Below are 19,383 nucleotides of genomic sequence, written 5' to 3'. Positions count from 1 at the left end.
AGCGCTACGTGACGTTACCAACATAAAAACCTAAACAGCCTACTTACAGTACTTGCTACAGAAGTGCATTTATTCTCAACCAGAGCAGTCGCCACTGTTGTTGCATTATTATTAATGAATAAAAATCCTGACAAAACTCAAAAAAAGTCAGAGAATATACATTGATGTTACCGAGAAACACTATTCGCTTAACTAAAATCAGAGGAGTTCACTTAAGTAAAAAATTTTGCGGGTGGCGTGAGCAAATTCCGAACACCTCTTGTCTGTTTATAATAAAGTATAATATAGTATTTGATAAAATGAAACAAAAATGTGGCGCAGTATCTCACCAAGAGACTGCCATTTAATTACTCTTCGATTTTTGCGAGCTGTATTCATTACTTTTACCACAAATGCAATGCATTTATGTTTACGGTAACATTAAAAAATCACATTTATGCATTCTTCCGTCGCTTCTTGATAGAACAATTCCATATTGAGCGTTGAATGACTTTTTGTTCTACTGACTTTCATTTGTATGAACTAGTTTTCGCCTTATTAGGCCAACTTCAGATAACTACTGGCTATTGTTTACAAATAGCTTGTGTTCTTACGAACCAAACATTCTGGACCATGATACAACGCACTTGCATACGATTTTTAGTTATGGTATTGTCTTTGGAATTTTCAAACGGGGCTTTTGACTTTTTGATCTGTAAAAACTGTTCTTTAACATGGTACTGACAAACCATAAAATGTGATTTTTTATGTTAAAGAACGGTTTTACAGAACAAGAAGTCAAATGACCCGTTTGACAATTCCAAAGACAATACCATAACTAAAGATCGTATGTAAGTGCGTTGTATCTTAGTCCAGAATGTTTGGTTCGTAAGAACACAAGCTTCTTGTAAACAGTAGCCAGCAGTTACCTGAAGATGGACTAATAAGCTGAAAACTAGGTCATAGAAATAAAAATCAGTAGAGCAAAAAACCGCCTGTCATTCAACCATCAATTACAAAATCAGCTTAAGTTTAAAGACATTTGGACTGCCATTCTGCTCTCCCTTCTGGTGAAACAAATTGATTGGCAAATTCATTTCGCATTTCCTTGGCTGGTGGTGCCAATTACGTGCGTTTGGGGGTTCCTACGGTACATTTTTGTTTCGGGACCATCTGTCTTTGTGCCATACTCGTTTTCGACAATGGTATTTTCTCACCAGTATTGAACACACACAAGCTCTGTAAGTTTGAGAATAACTTCCATGAAAAGACAAATGCGGCACGTAATTGCAGCAAAGTGCAAGGAATTAGAATGAATTTTCACCCAGTAGCGGAATGCGCTCTGATTTTAAACTTCGTGATAAATTAAAAATTGTGTGCCGGGCCGAGGCTCGAACCTGGGCATCAGAACTGGCACACAGTGTTAAGTCGCGAGTTACTGCGCGGTAACATTCGTTGCTATACAACCCGCAGTATTGGAGCCCGAGGCTGTGGAAGAAACCGCCACTTGTGTCTCAGCCAATGAGTCATGTACACCTGCTACTACGGCGGCGTGAGAACGGCTCCTGTGTCACTTATTAGCGACCGTACATTCACCACCTAAGAGAACCTAAATAGATGATATTACATATTATTCAATCATTTTCAAAATCGGTACACTACCTTTTGACATTCAGGAGAAGATTGTATCCATATTTCAGCTTTATAACTATCATAGTTTCAGAGATAAAAAATTGCTAAACAAGACAAAAACCGACACTTAGGAACCTAAATTCAGTTAGGAAATATAATAGTTTACCTTTTAGTATTATCTATAAACAGCAACAGAACTCGCAGGGTGCAAATTTAATTAACTGAGATTTTCTTATTAAAACTTTATTTTTCGTTTTCGTAATATAAAAATCAGACAAAATTATTATTGGTGTCGAAGATTGTTGTGGGAGTATATGTGAGTGAATGAGAGTGTGTAGGTGGGACATTAGTCAGATTTTAATGTTGCATTATATGCCGTCTTAAGCAACCTGCAGGTGTTATGGAAGCCTGTCGTGGGAAAATGTTCGTAGGGAATTTACCCACCCTGCTGATGACGTATGTCTAGGTGTGATTGCTATTGTAACAGAGCAGCCAGAAAGTCAGCTGGAGTATTGTATGCATCTAAAGGATATGTTTATTAAATATTACTTTAATATTTGTATATCAGAATGACGTAGATGCATCTGTATGTAAGGATTGGCGCAGGCCAATTTTGGCGCGAGTATGACCATAAGCCAGCATTCTGATAGGCAGCGAGTGTGGTCAGCCAATCAGAATTGAGACGTTTCCCGCTCACTACCTGATAATTATACTGGGAATGAGGCCACAAGAAGGGGGTCGCTTGTCGGCTTCGGTCGCGGAAGGACATGTTAAATGTGATGATTTTTATTACTATGCATAAAATAAAGGAATATTGAGTTCCTCGCGTTAGATACGTGTCGTGACTAAAGATGATGTAGTGACGGACAGTTTTGTGAAGTTTGGAAGTTCTAGAACTGTTTAATTGGACAAATATTCACGTGTGAAATTTGGCCTTCATAGTATCCGCATGGCATGTTTCAGTATTCAACCACTGAACCTTTATGGCAAGTAGTATTCTTTTTTCAAAAATCCATAAGAAGACCAAATGTATTAACTCAAATTAGTGATGAAATTAATGACTGTGAAAACGTTATTTAACACGGGTCGGGTTTGGACAGATTTCTGACTGCAGTGGTGCGAAATGAGAGTAAGAAATGTGAACTTGACGAAAATAACCGGTAGTTCAAATATGGACTGATGGGGAATACGGGGTACAGCAGGAAGTGCATCTAGCCACCCTCCGACCCCAACATCGCCAGATCCATGTTAAGAAGGCCGACCCCACGCTAAAGTGTGACAAAGGGCCAAAGGAAGTTTTGATGATGGATGATGGTGATTTACACCAATTCCATCCCGGGGAGCACGGGGTACAGTCGGAAGTGCCTCTGAAAGGCACCCTCTGACCCCAACATCGCCAGATCCATGGTAACATGGCCGACCCCACGCTAAAGTGCAACAAAGGCCCAAAGGAAATTAATGATGATGGATGATGGTGATTACTTTGTTACACTATGGAAATGAAACCTTGGAGACCATGAAAAGAAAGAACAGAGACGTGATTGGAAATGAAAGAACAGAATTAAATATTTTCAACATGAAAAGTACCGTTTCTTTGGCTATAAGAAAAAATATGCATTTTTTTCGTGGAAATTTCGGACATTGTTTTCCAGAAGCCAATCCATTTTCTTACCGTCCGATAAATTTTTTAATGACAATTTTTCTACAAAACTCTGGAGCATTACTAGAGTTGCGCGACCTCAATAATTGTAGATATTAGATGGTGTTTTTTTATCAACGATGCTTTTACATCATCTTGTAAGTATCTAGGTTGCCGAGTGAACGGACATCTAGCAGTCGCCGTTCTCAGGTAGGTGAATTCTAATTTGCAGCCTGCACACCAAAAAAACCTACGCAGCCGCAACGGTTTTAATTTGTTAACACGTGTGATTCAAGAAACTGTTTCCGCTAACTAGCGAGCTCCTTCAAGTCGACGAAAGTAACGGACGTCGGTTTGAGGGAGGGGGCAGGGTGGAGGGGCGCAAAGAAACTGCAACGACTCAATGAGGAAGGCTGAACTGTTATCTGCAGTAAAGGAAAACAAACCAGCAGTGACAGTGTACGTCACGGATAAAATCGCTGCGAGCAGAGGCCAAAATCAAACTGTCATCTATATCCGACAGAGTTGGCGCGGGCCAGTCTTTCTCTCTCCTACTTTCCATTCTCTACGTCCAATCCCTCCCATCCCACCAACCATCTCCTCTTCCCCCCTCTCTCCGACCAAGAGCCATATTTATTGTTACGACAAATTCAAATTCCATAGCAATATTGTAATCATAAGGCGATGAGCAACAAACATAATTTTCCTGTTTTCAGTGAAAACTGTCTGCGAGGAAAGAAACCAAATAGCACATTGTTGGGTGTACAGTTTACCTTCGAGAAAGAATGGGCCTATATATGACACAAAGAATTTGTCTAATAGTTTAAATGCTCCGATATCGCACTTTAACTGGACATAGAGAAAGAAAACGAACTGCTCATTTTTACAGCAGAGTATTTTCTTTCTCGCAGTCGTTTTTACCATACATCGTATGTTTATACCAATGGTCGAGACGTCGCAATGCGCCTAATTCTATACTACATACAAATTGTTATATATGTATGTAAATTTTGTATATAGCCTACTGTCTGTCTGACTGTCTACTAGTGGGTCATGAAGAATTTTACGTATTTTGACTGATTGTGTATAGCTCGCAATGTTATTGACATTTTTGTTAACAACATTCGAGTGTTACATGCTTCATATATATTTATACCGGCTGATCAAAAAGTCAGTACAAATTTGAAAACTGAATAAATTCACGGAATAATGTAGATACAGAGGTACAAATTGACACACATGCTTGGAATGACATGGGGTTTTATTAGAACCAAAAAATACAAAAGTTCACAAAATGCCCGACAGATGCCGCTTCATCTGATCAGTATAGCAATAATTAGCATAACACAGTAAGACAAAGCAAAGATGATGTTCTTTGCAGGAAATGCTCAATATGTCCACCATCATTCCTCAACAATAGCTGTAGTCGAGGAATGATGTTGTGAACAGCACTGTAAAGCATGCCCGGAGTTATGGTGAGGCATTGGCGTCGGATGTTGTCTTTGAGCATCCCCACGATGTCGGTACATCACGATACACTTGCGACTTCAGGTAACCCCAAAGCCAATAATCTCACGGACTTAGGTCTGGGGACCTGGGAGGCCAAGCATGACGAAAGTGGCGGCTGAGCACACGATCATCACCAAACGACGCGCGCAAGAGATCTTTCACGCGTCTAGCACTTTTTTGGTTCTAATAAAACCCTATGTCATTCCAAGCATGTGTGTTAATTTTTACCTCTCCATCTACATTATTCCGTGGTTTATTAATTTTTTCAAATTTATACTGACTTTTTGATCACCCGGTATATTTCGTGACAGTGTACCCATCTGTATATCACATATTTTGGTTTGTTAATGAAATATATACACTCCTGGAAATGGAAAAAAGAACACATTGACACCGGTGTGTCAGACCCACCATACTTGCTCCGGACACTGCGAGAGGGCTGTACAAGCAATGATCACACGCACGGCACAGCGGACACACCAGGAACCGCGGTGTTGGCCGTCGAATGGCGCTAGCTGCGCAGCATTTGTGCACCGCCGCCGTCAGTGTCAGCCAGTTTGCCGTGGCATACGGAGCTCCATCGCAGTCTTTAACACTGGTAGCATGCCGCGACAGCGTGGACGTGAACCGTATGTGCAGTTGACAGACTTAGAGCGAGGGCGTATAGTGGGCATGCGGGAGGCCGGGTGGACGTACCGCCGAATTGCTCAACACGTGGGGCGTGAGGTCTCCACAGTACATCGATGTTGTCGCCAGTGGTCGGCGGAAGGTCCACGTGCCCGTCGACCTGGGACCGGACCGCAGCGACGCACGGATGCACGCCAAGACCGTAGAATCCTACGCAGTGCCGTAGGGGACCGCACCGCCACTTCCCAGCAAATTAGGGACACTGTTGCTCCTGGGGTATCGGCGAGGACCATTCGCAACCGTCTCCATGAAGCTGGGCTACGGTCCCGCACACCGTTAGGCCGTCTTCCGCTCACGCCCCAACATCGTGCAGCCCGCCTCCAGTGGTGTCGCGACAGGCGTGAATGGAGGGACGAATGGAGACGTGTCGTCTTCAGCGATGAGAGTCGCTTCTGCCTTGGTGCCAATGATGGTCGTATGCGTGTTTGGCGCCGTGCAGGTGAGCGCCACAATCAGGACTGCATACGACCGAGGCACACAGGGCCAACACCCGGCATCATGGTGTGGGGAGCGATCTCCTACACTGGCCGTACACCACTGGTGATCGTCGAGGGGACACTGAATAGTGCACGGTACATCCAAACCGTCATCCAACCCATCGTTCTACCATTCCTAGACCGGCAAGGGAACTTGCTGTTCCAACAGGACAATGCACGTCCGCATGTATCCCGTGCCACCCAACGTGCCCTAGAAGGTGTAAGTCAACTACCCTGGCCAGCAAGATCTCCGGATCTGTCCCCCATTGAGCATGTTTGGGACTGGATGAAGCGTCGTCTCACGCGGTCTGCACGTCCAGCACGAACGCTGGTCCAACTGAGGCGCCAGGTGGAAATGGCATGGCAAGCCGTTCCACAGGACTACATCCAGCATCTCTACGATCGTCTCCATGGGAGAATAGCAGCCTGCATTGCTGCGAAAGGTGGATATACACTGTACTAGTGCCGACATTGTGCATGCTGTGTTGCCTGTGTCTACGTGCCTGTGGTTCTGTCAGTGTGATCATGTGATGTATCTGACCCCAGGAATGTGTCAATAAAGTTTCCCCTTCCTGGGACAATGAATTCACGGTGTTCTTATTTCAATTTCCAGGAGTGTATATAGAGTATTGTCTGAGTGTACATTAGAGTCCCATGAAATATTATAAGTAAATCTGTCAAAAATTTTTGGTAAGAATTCTTCCCCTTCATATATTACACATATATTTATACCTTATCAGTATTAAAGTTATGTAGCCTATGTCCATGCGACTGACAATATTATGGAGAAATATGAAGTGCATGATCGATGAAGAAATTTTCGATGATTTTGGTAACAATTGAGCCGTGCTGCGGCTCGCGTTGGTACTGTTTGTAGGTTCCCCCCCTCTGTTGGAGGAGCCAGACGGTATCGTTTAGTTGGCATGGCTGTGGTTGTTTGTCTTCTTCTCGTGTTGACCGGCGCTACTCGGTTTCGCAAGCGTTGCCTGTCCACTAGTGGCAGCAGCGGCGGTTATCGATATGTAGTAACTGTTGCCCTATCTCTGAGGCGACGTCGTTGTTTTTCCGGGACGTGTGAGTGTGGCAGTTCGGTTGGGGCCAGGTCCGCGCAGTGCCAGAACACGCCGGGACCGCTGGCGGCACGCAGTGACTGCCGGATGGAAGTGCTGTGGTCACTTGGGTGCACGACCTCGTCGTAAACCGGATCCTGCAGGCTTTAAGATGAGTGCATTTCAATTCAAGTAGAGAGAGGCCTCCACCATTGTGAGATCTTGCTGTTCTCCAGTGACTTGGCTTCGTGTTGCTGCTCGTAGTGTTGCCGAGGCGAAGTGCAGCGAGTGGAGTGTTTGGGGAAGGCGGATCTGATTACCTTTCCCCGACTTCTTATTACTATTTACTGCGCTCAACTTGTTACAATTTGTGAAGTTCAAAATGGCTCTAAGCACTTAACATCTGAGGTCATCAGTTCCCTAGACTTAAAACTACTTAAACCTAACTAACCTAAGGATATCATACACATCCATGCCTGAGGCAGGATTCGAACCTCCGAGAGTAGCAGCAGCGCGGTACCAGACTGAAGCGCCTAGAACCGCTTGGCCACATCTGCCGGCTTGTTAAATTCAACCAGCGGCAATATTTCTTGGCTAGTGGCCGCTAACGTCCCGGTTACCTGTCCTGCGGGTTAGTGTATGTAACGGCGGTGTACGTCTCCTCGCCTTGCCGCTGCTGTCCGGTAAGGCGTGAAGTTTTGACAGCTTCCTTCATTGTAGGCCGGTTGGTGATTCTTCTCCTCTGGTGGTAGTGATTCCTTTCTCGTTCCGGGCGCTCTAAGCACAGTATTCTGGGGACGTAGTGCAGACCGCCGGTTCTGGCTTTGGCGTATTGTTCCATCGTCGCATTTGGTTTATCGGATGACAGGTAGCTTCAGCAAGATTATCATTAGTCATTCGTAAGACTGCCACTAGTCTGAGTTACCATCTTGTGAAGTGAATGCAACTCTTGACTGCCTATCTCACCGCTCGTGAAAGTGTTTGTTGCCGCACCTTCTCAGAGGTCGATTCCTGGAGCACCACCGTCTGTGGACCCTTGGTTCTTGTAAGACATGTGTGTTCTAAAAGGAGGTCTAATGGCCAGTAGTTCAGTGTAACGCTCCTTCAGTCCCACGCCCTCTGCGGGTATAATCTGCCTGCGTACCCTTTGAAGAGCTTATGCACAGATCCTTGTGTTTTATTATTGTATTATTTATTACAATACCTTGTAATGTATACATTAAAGGTTATATTTGTCTTGCTAATAGTTCTGGTCGCCTTCTGGAGTAAATCTAGCAGTGTAGTGTTTAGTGGATGTTAAGGGTTCTGTTACAGTTTACCATCATCTTATTTCACCCGTTTGGTGATCAGTTGCTTGTTTTTTAGTTGACCTTTCCTGTTGTATTTGCTGTTTTACAGCAGGTTTCTAAATTTTTTACATTGTCGCCGTTCCTGGCGTGTAAAGCCTTCAGCCGTGATTGTGGTCGCTTGCCTTAAAATTCTAATTTGGTATTTGTATTTACGCAGTAAGCCTTTAAAACATTATTTACGGTATTCCTGACGTCTGATGCCTTCTGCTGTGTTTGTGACGACTTGCCTTCAATATGTCAATACCTGTAATTTGTAAGTTGCAGCGAGTTTCAAACAATTCTCAATTTATTGCCATTCCTGGCGTGTAAGGCCTTCTGCCCAGATCACAGTTGTTTGCTTTTAAAACATCATGTGCTGTATCTGTACTTAATGGTGATTTGCTAAATTGTAACTCACTGAAAACACTGTTATTGACACAGTTGTTTTTTCCTTCGTTAATAACGTATGATATCTTTATTTATTGTTGAGTTTGGAATTACTGACTTAAAATAAATGGTGTGTAACTCTAAAAGGCAACCAATAGTAACTGATTACGTCCCCGTCCACAATCGTAACCGAATCCTGCCTTCCTTCGACTACCAGGTTTCCCCTTTATACATTATATCTTTATTTATATTAAAGAAATAGATGCACAAAAACAAATACGCATTCAAATGTAACGTTGTGTCTAAATTTCAAGTCAATGAAAGGAATACTTTTCGAGCCTTGCAGGCACAAACATGTGTGGGCTGAATTTTTATGCATGAAGATTACTGCTCACATGAAAGTACAAGTAGACAGAATAAATTAAAATTTAGTGCAAAAATGCGAAACGTCAAATAGAAAATAAAACCAGTTTCTAAGTTCTAGAAGCTGAACAGTATTATTCATGTATATACGTTTTTCTCATTTAACAGAGAGTCGTTTCACAAATCAAAATGAAATTTTAATTTATCTTCATAAGCTACAAAAAGGAATTAAAAATAAAAATGTTATTTTTATTACAAATTATAATACAATATTTGTTAATTAACATTTAATTTTGTTAATTAATACGGACAATAATTTAAAGTAAAAAAAAATGTACACTACCAGCTTGATTCGAATCAGTAACATTACAATTACAATTGTGTTATGCTATACATTCGCTTAATTTTACTTTTTTCAACAAAATCATTTACGATACCGAAATACAATGAATTACAGTGTTTCATAAATGTTGATGCATACTTTAACTGTTGTCCTCCTCCGTGGATGAATATTCAGCGCGGCTGCGTGCCAAGCAGAGGAGCATGGTTCGATTACCGTTACGTACTGCCATTGATTTTTCCATGGTGGATGACAAGGCGTTAGGTCGAGCTCGATTTCCCCACCCAGGCCATAATTCTGAACTCTTTCCTTTACCTACATCAACCGGCATCAGTATATCCTTGAAATTATTTAGATTAATCAAGGAATTAATAACAATAATAACGATGGTAATACTACAAGAAGGCGCGTTATAGCCGCGTATGCTAACAAGCTAAATGTTGATAAATGATATGTTTGTATACATAAAAAAAGTTGCTTGTTTTTGTTGTTTTTCTTTTATTTGGCCGGACTGGTGCTGGGTTGCATGCGCCATATTCAATAATCCAACAGAAGATATACAGTAAGATATACAATACATAATACTACGTACTGAAACATGTATCTTCCTTGTCCTTGTTCTTCTGGATAGCGGAACACCTTTTATCATGTCCGATAGAATTACAAACATTTTGTATTCACTGTGTCCAGCAGCCTTTATGAAGTTGATCTACATTTACGTCTACATGGATACTCTGCAAATCACATTCAAGTGCCTGGCAGAGGGTTCATCGAATCACCTTCACAATTCTCTATTATTCCAATCTCGTATAGAGTGCAGTAAGAATGAACACCTATATCTTTCCGTACGATCTCTGATTTCCCTTATTTTATGAAGTTGATGAGCGACATGTTTGTATACATTGCAAAGTCTACGTGTTTTAGTGTTTATTTTCGTTTTTATTGTAATTATTTACACTTAATACCGCTCGGAAATCTACAAAGGCAATGTACGGGAAAAACTGAAGTGGGCGAAGGTCTGCTTCTCAGACACTGTGACTCCAGAAGGACAGGTGATGAGCTGGAAGCGGGTCGAACTGTAAAAATCTTTAAAGTTTCTGGAACTACTGAAATTCATAATGTCACTACGGAGAAAAAACTGTTACCACCTGTTGGTGGTGTAGTGCACCACGTACGGACATGAAATGATACCAATAAGTAATTATGAGGACTTGAACTATAATTCGGGCGGTGATACTTGGATTCTTTGGAAACAGAACGCTTGGAAGAATTTAGACCTGCTTTGCTGTGGCTGCAAACAGATGACATTTTCCTTCGCTCCCCAACGGCAGGTACCGATGTGTGATAACTAAGGCATCTTAAAAAAAAAGAACCAATTTATACTCTCCTCTCCTGACACAATCTCTAAAAAGATAAGAAGGAGGTAGCGAGATTCTGATGATGGAATTTAGTTCCTGATAGTCGCGGAAGAGACTGCTGAGGTTGACCTTACACTGAAAGCCGCGAACTTCGAGAGGTGCGTTGACACACCCGGATGCTCGTGACAGAAACGTTCTGTGACATTTCCCAAACGTTCTTAATTGATCATTTTCTTTATGTGGGATACAACAGAAGTGTATTTTGAATATACACATAAAGCACAAATGGAAAAGGACATTCTGAAGTTTTCCACCTCGGCTGTTTTTTCACAAGTATTCCTTGTTGCAAAGTACTCTGTTATCAGTAGCTTCGTAACATTTATTTATCAAAATCTGGTGAGTGAATTAAAGACTTTCCAGCAGAATGAACGTCCTTCGTACCCCTAAGAAGACACGTATGTGTACGAGTGGGTGCTTAATCAAATTAAAACGATACAGATGGAGAAAAAGTAAATAAACTACGTATTATTTCAAAAGTAATAGCCATAACTGTTACTACATTTATCCCGTTGTCAGACAAGACAGCCAGTGCCTTAATGAAAAAATGTTTGCGGTTGCCTACAGAACCGTGAATGGTCCCAGGAGTGCACTTCTTCGTCCGAAACAAATCAAAAGCGACGAATGTCTTTCTTGAAGGCTCCAAAATTATGGAAATGGGATGGGGATAGATGGGGACTGTATAGACGATGTGTATGGGCTACCGGCGAAATTTCTGCAACATAGTCGAAACAACCTTCCGACAAAATGTCCGATTTGCTTCATAAGAAGAGAAGATGGACACGCCTGGGTACAACCATGGTTCCGTAGTCTAATGTTACTCCAATTGCGGTATTGGCTAAAATACTTTTCATTACGAGTGATTCATAGTAGTAAGAGAGTGATGTAGTTTTTGCAGTGGAATACTTAACTTCGAACTGTCGAATCTCCTCCACCAATAAAGTCCATTGGGGGGATCTATGTTGCAAATTTTCCTGGATTTCGGTCGTAATGAAAACTTAGCTCTTAAAATAGTATTTTCCAACACACTGATGAATCCTTTTAACAGTATAGGTTTTTTCCGTAAACATTTATAAAGGTGTTCACAAATAAACTGTTTTCCATCAACATGAATGACAAAACAGCAACTGTTACAGACTTTGCATCATTACATTGGCAAAGCTGCAACTGACTTCCAGTGCTTTGCACCGCTCAATATGTACCCTACATTAACAATGTGTGTTCTTTAGCCAGTTTCCGAAAACAATTGCATTTACTGATTTATAATGGAATCTTAGTGATCTACAACAAACTGTTAGTACCGATTTAAAGGCAATAAATTAATGATTCATTCTGAATACATTTCTAAATATTGTTCTTTTGACTTTTTTGTGGAAATTTATGAAGTTACAATAACAATACCTATCGTAAAATCATTAATTACATCTCGATTTCACGTTTATTTTATAATGTTTTATTCCTAACATTAATTGAAACACAGTACAAAATGCCAAAACGGAATTTCAATTTAATGTTCTCTATGATAATTTCGTGGTACAGGAATGACTGAAAAGCAATACCGTTTACATAACCATTGTTCGAGAATTGCTAATGAAAAAGTTGATTACAATTAATCTAATTGGTTTTTTCGTTATTGGCATGATACATAAAGCGTTCAATACATCAGATGATTGACAAATGTTCCAAAAGTCGGTTTTTTAGGTAAGTTCATATTTATGAGTTTTGCTAATTAATTACAAGTTTAATTACAACATAGATAGTTCTCCCAACATTTCTATGGTAATATAATAATGTAATAACGCGAATGAAATTATAAATTTTGCTGAAATTTACGACTGTGTTAATTCACAATATCAGGTTTTCTAACTAATTATAACTTTATGTTAATTACAGCTAAATGATATGAAATAATGTTAATGATGTTAATTCTGTATACAACTGATCCGTAGATTTTAATTTGCTGATATAAATGAAGAAAAACCATACATTCTCACTTTTGTCCATTACATATTTCGGACCGGATAATAGACAATCTGCTAAATTTTTAGTGTTGTCGAAGGATTCATTAACTACCCTATAACCAGTCGTATTACAGTAGGCAACCTCAAGCATTTTTTCATGAAGGCACAGGACACTTTGTCTCACAGTGGGGTAAATTAATTAATAGTTATGGGGATTACTTTTGAAATATTAAACTGTTTACTTAGTATTTTCCATCTGTCTTCTTTTCATCTTACTGCTCCACATATATATACAGGGTGACAATTATTCAACTATATGAAATAAAACCGTCATGACTTCTGAACCATTTGCGTTTGGACGTTCAAACTGCATGGTTGGCCGCGGGGGATTATGGGAATTGGTATGCGCATGCATGGTTTGGCTTAGCGACGGTGCCCACTTTCATTTGGATGGGTTCATCAATAAGCAAAATTTGCACATCTGGGGGACTGGGAATCCGTATTTCGCCATCGAGAAGTCTCTTCACCCTCAACAGGTGTCTGGGTGGTGTGCAACGTCCAGTTGCGGAATAATCGGTGCGATATTCCTTGATGGCAACCTGACTACCGAAGCGTACATGAAGGTTTTGGAAGGTGGTTTCATCCCCATTATCCAAAATGACCCCGATTTCGACAAGATATGGTTAATGCAAGACGTATCTCGACCCCATCGAAGCAGGAGAGTGTTTGCTGTCCTGGACGAACACTTTGGAGACTGCATTTTGGCTCTGGAGTACCCAGAGGCTGCTGGCATGGGCCTCGATTGGCCGCCATATTCCCCGGATCTGAACACATGCGACCCTTTTTTGTTGGGCTATATTAAAGGAAAGGGGTACAGCAATAACCCCAAAACAATTTCTGAGCTGAAAACAGCCATTCATGAGGTCATCGACAGCATCGATATTCCAACATTGCAGCGGGTCATGCAAAAATTTCGCTATTGGCCTGCGTCACATCGTCGCCAATGATGGTGGTCACCACATCTAACGTGTCATAACCTAAATCCGAATATCTGTAGCGACGTTTACATGTTGAATAAAGTGTGCGCACGTCAATAGTTTGTAACTGATTTACGTTTTTTTTTTCATGTAGTTCAGTAATTGTCACCTTGTAAACACAATATTACAGCATTGTCCTACAGTAAAGGAGACAATGAGTATGACATTGGTTTATGGCAAACAAAACTTACTTGTCCAGAGTCCAGACGTGAACCCTGGGGTACACAAATGCAATGAGTTAGACCGTCGACTTGACTTCAGCTCCCAGCACCCAACGTCACTAGCTTCTCAGAAATCTGCTTTTGAAGAGGAATGGGCTGGTATTCCTACACAGACACTCAGACGCCTAATTGAAGGCGTCGCCAGCGTAGTTCAAGCCATCATAGCGGCTAAAGGCTGAGCCAGCCTACATAACGCCCACCAACAGGAGTATGGATATTTTTGACCAGGTATTGTACCCGTATCTCAAACGTGTGTGAATTGCTAAGTGAGCAAACTGCCGAGGTGATCGGTCCCTAGACTTACACACTACTTAAACTAGCTTATGGTAAGAACAACACACATACCCATGCCCGAGTGAGGACTCGGACTTGGGGCGGGAGCGACCGCGCAATCCGTGACAAGGCGCCTCAAACCGCGCGGCCACTCCGCGCGGCGTACCCATATCTGACACATTTAATTGACCATGTCACTTAATGGCCGCCGCTTCTTCTAGTGTATTGTTTTGTGCCTTTAGACAACACTTTTAAGTACCAATGACGTAACATTTCAGATACTCCTTTTCTGTCATGATTCCTCAACCTGCTACGACTGTGATGGTTACTCTCGGGTAGCTTGAGACAGCGGCGGTATTGCACGAGTCTCAAAAAGAGGTCGTGGTCCTTGCCACAGATCGGTCCGTACAGCTATCACTACGACGACATTCCGAGTTTTGCGCGCCTGTTTCTCTTTTCTTGCGCTTTCAACAAGTGCTGACTGTATGCATAATGAGGCCGTGAAAGTTGTCTTTCAGAATTTAGTGAGTCGGCAATAAAACGGTCTCCTTACAGAGCAATGGCTGCTTCTGATTGCGTTCGCGGTAAAGCCTAGTTGTCGAGGGAACAGCTTAAACGTGTTTGACAGCATACTTGCTCTCTGGAGCTAAACGGTCTCCGGCTGTCTGTCGAACATGCACCGGTACGTCGAGAGAATGCCCCGTCTACATCTGTTCGGCAGGTGCGTGTTTCTCTCTTTAGGCAAACGGGCAGAAATATCGGCTACCGGATTCGTTTCCAAGAATTGAGTACAAGGAGCAGTATCCACGAGCAATTGAAGTGATTCTCTGTAGAATTCACGTGAATAGCTTTACTGGGCAAGCGAATGCATTCTTTCGTTTAGCCTCCTAAGAGAAGTTTCAGATTTAAGACTGAATATATAGCCCAGACATTTACAAGCCATGAATACGCTGAGATATTCAGAGTTTTCTTCGTCTTCTTTTTCTCGTTTTTAAATTCCTGCTCAAATATTGCAGCTCTCCAAATTTTGCCTCATTAATCTTCCGATGAATAGCCGAGATATTTGCAAATTATAGTCATTATCATGAGGCAAGTTTGGAAAATTTAACGTTTTCAAACAATTCCAATTGCTCAGATTAGATTGTAAAGAATATACAGGGTGTCCCAGCTATCTTGTCCACCCAAAATATCTCTGGAACAATAACAGCTATTGGAAAACGACTTTCACCGGTATCAATGTAGGGCTGGGGCCCATGAATGCACATATTTGGAAACATTCTAAAACGAAAGCATATGTGTTTTTTAACACAAACTTATGTTTTTTTTAAATCGACCTCCTATATTTTTTCTTCAGCAATCCATAGCATGATAAAGCACATACACAATGGCGTTGATTGCATCGCAATATTCCCATTACACTCCGAGATATTGAGACGCGAAGTTGACGCTTGAAACACCCGACATGCGCTGCTAGCGCACGTCCTGAGGCTCTGGCGTGAACCCCATGCTGCCCGTAATCGCGATGTGATTGACATGCGTAACCACACTTCCATACTTATCAAGAGGTCCGAAACGAATAATACGGTCTGCTGCGCGATTAGGGGCGGTATGGGGTTGACGCCTGAGCCTCAGGACGTGCGCTAGCATCGCATGTCGGGTGTTTCAAGCGTCAACTTCGCGTCTTAATATCTCGGGATGTAATGGGAATATTGCGATGCAACCAACGCCATTGTGTATGTGCTTTATCATGCTATGGATTGCTGAAGAAAAAATATAGGAGGTCCATTTAAAAAAACATAAGTTTGTGTTAAAAAACACATATGCTTTCGTTTTAGAATGTTTCCAAATACGTGCATTCATGGGCCCCAGCCCTACATTGATACCGGTGAAAGTCGTTTTCCAATAGCCGTTATTGTTCCAGAGATATTTTGGGTGTACAAGATAGCTGGGATACCCTGTATATATACAGGGTGTTAGAAAAAGGTACGGCCAAACTTTCAGGAAACATTCCTAACACACAAATAAAGAAAAGATGTTATGTTGACATGTGTCCGGAAACGCTTAATTTCCATGTTGGAGCTCATTTTAGTTTCGCCAGTATGTACTGTACTTCCTCGATTCACCGCCAGTTGGCCCAATTGAAGGAAGGTAATGTTGACTTCGGTGCCTTTACAAGTACGACACAACATGTGGTTCATGCACGATGGAGCTCCTGCACATTTCAGTCGAAGTGTTCGTACGCTTCTCAACAACAGATTCGGTGACCGATGGATTGGTAGAGGCGGACCGATTCCGTGGCCTCCACGCTCTCCTGACCTCAACCCTCTTGACTTTCACTTATGGGGGCATTTGAAAGCTCTCGTCTACGCAACCCCGGTACCAAATGTAGAGACTCTTCGTGCTCGTATTGTGGACGGCTGTGACACAATACGCCATTCTCCAGGGCTGCATCAGCGCATCAGGGATTCCGTGCGACGGAGGGTGGATGCATGTATCCTCGGTAACGGAGGATATTTTGAACATTTCCTGTAACAAAGTGTTTGAAGTCACGCTGGTACGTTCTGTTACTGTGTGTTTCCATTCCATGATTAATGTGATTTGAAGAGAAGTAATAAAATGAGCTCTAACATGGAAAGTAAGCGTTTCCGGACACATGTCCACACAACATATTTTCTTTCTTTGTGTGTGAGGAATGTTTCCTGAAAGTTTGGCCGTACCTTTTTGTAATACCCTGTATAAAGATCTTTAAATATGATAAATGATACTTGGAATATCCACATCTCCGTCATCACCTCTGTACAAACACACTTTGTATATGAAATTAACGAGCGCTCTCTAACATAACCGTAAATTGCTTTCGTGAGTGGTTCATCACGTCTGCTGCTTAATTTAAATCAAAATTTGTGGTTGGTACTCAGACTTGTAATTTAACGTAACTCCACATAAAAAATAATCAGGAGGTGTTAGTCCTAAGATGCGATTGGGCAGATTTCGCCACCACAAAGTGAGACGAATCACACTCAAAAATTGTCATACATTACTGGGGAGGGGGGCTATGTTATTGCTTCGAAACATGAGTGATAGAAGGCACGTTCTTGGATGAACAATTAATAATATCAGTTTTATATAGTTACGACAGCGAGAACACGTTTCCTGCTACTGACGTCATCACAGCACACCACATTCCGCACCATATCCAGTCTCCCCGTATGGACTGCTTCCAGTAGTCGCTGTAATAGCCGTTCACAAAAATTTATTTACCAGCCTGTGTAGTGACTCGATCAGCGCTTCCAGATAATGAATTACTTTTCCTGACACTGAATACCTTTCATCATTGAAACGCATCTCGTCGTTGTAAGCATTCTCATGCTTACGAACCAACACTGAAATATCCACTTCATATCTATTTACTACACGGCTTTAGAATTACAGATATCGATATCCCTACAATTATATGGAAAACCGCACCGCACAAAAACGACGAGAATCGTGTTGGTGTTCTAAAACACTGTCTATATAACTCACTTTAAGCACGAAGCACAACAACGAGGCTGTTCGTCGTAAATGGAGGCAGACATGTTCCGTTGCTGAAAATAGTGCATGTGTAAAAAGATGGTGACTCTTATGAGATATTTATTTGTCTATTTTTATGCTTTATTGTTCTCAGACTCTAATGGAAATGCCGCGTGGCTAGGGCCTCCCGTCGGGTAGACCGTTCGCCTGGTGCAAGTCTTTCGAGTTGACGCTACTTCGGCGACTTGCGTGTCAATAGGGATGAAATGATGATGATAAGGACAGCACAACACCCAGTCCCTGAGTGGAGAAAATCTCCGACCCAGCCGGGAATCGAACCCGGGCCGTTAGGTACGACATTCCGTCGCGCTGACCACTCAGCTGCCAGAGGCGGAATTTATATGAATGAAGTGTTTTAATTCGTTTCAAAGCAACAGTCTATCAGCCTCTTTTGCTCATAGTGTGGCGAAACAAGCGCTGTATCATCGGAGAGGTACAGAGGCGAGCGAGTGTGCCGGGACTTAGCGCATTCTGTAACCTCCCCCTCACTTATCGACCTTAATGACAGTGAAAAATTAAACCGCGTGTACCTAATGGAAATTTGGGAAAAGCAATTGTCACCGAAGTCAATTTGTCGGTAAAGAGGGAGGAAAGGGTCACATCTAAATGAAAGGAACAATGCAAATGAAACTGGTGGAAATTAATTTTGAAAAGGGGTAAAGTTAATAAAGAAAGTAAATGTAAGGCCGTTACGTTAACAATTAACTAGCGGTAATTAGATATTTGAGATTTGGGGGAAATTACGGTCGCCAGTTCTATGGACAATTATTATAGTAACAGAAAAAGAGAGGTTATTACACATATAATTAGCACTAGAAGCGTGGCAACTGAAAGTTTGTCCGAAGTAATAAATTTCGCTACACTCTGACTTAATTTAGCAAAAGAATTAATAAAACCGGAAAATCGAAAGTTAAATTAGTGACTGAAGTAAATAGTGAGCTTTCTTTCTGAAGCACATCGAAATTCAGTAAAATACGGTTAGTCTTGGACTACCTCAACAAACATTTCAAAAGCTACTTCAATCTACGCAATTTAGAAATAAGAGATTTAACTTTGAACTTGAATTAAATGATTCTGAACAATTAGCAATAGTAAAATTTAGTACGTACCAAGCTGAGCTGCTGTCACAGGTAAGCTAAAATACGGTAACAGAACTCGCACTCTTAATTTGTGCTTGTATAATCTAAATATTGTAGCCAGCTATGAATACTTTAACTGAACTTTGAAATTAAAGCAGTGAAATCGAATGATGCTGGCGTTTGAATTTCAACGACACTCGGGTTCATTCCGGAAAAGGAAGGGACCGTGCTTGGTAATGCAATTGGGACAATGAGCAACAAAGGTTCATGCTACGTTGTTGTAATTTTGTGATTTGAACAGTTGGAAAAGCTGAGGTCTGCCATACAGTTCTAAAACTTTACGTGCTTCCAGTCTTCCTTGTTGGTTGACTGAAGGTTTGAAGCCGTCGATTGAGGAGGTGGCGACAGTCACTCATTGTCGGCCGTCGCTGTTGC

This window comes from Schistocerca piceifrons, chromosome 3, assembly GCF_021461385.2.
Source record: "Schistocerca piceifrons isolate TAMUIC-IGC-003096 chromosome 3, iqSchPice1.1, whole genome shotgun sequence".
Lineage (NCBI taxonomy): Eukaryota > Metazoa > Arthropoda > Insecta > Orthoptera > Acrididae > Schistocerca > Schistocerca piceifrons.
The sequence above is the reverse complement of the archived record's forward strand: the minus strand, read 5'-3'. Positions refer to the sequence as shown.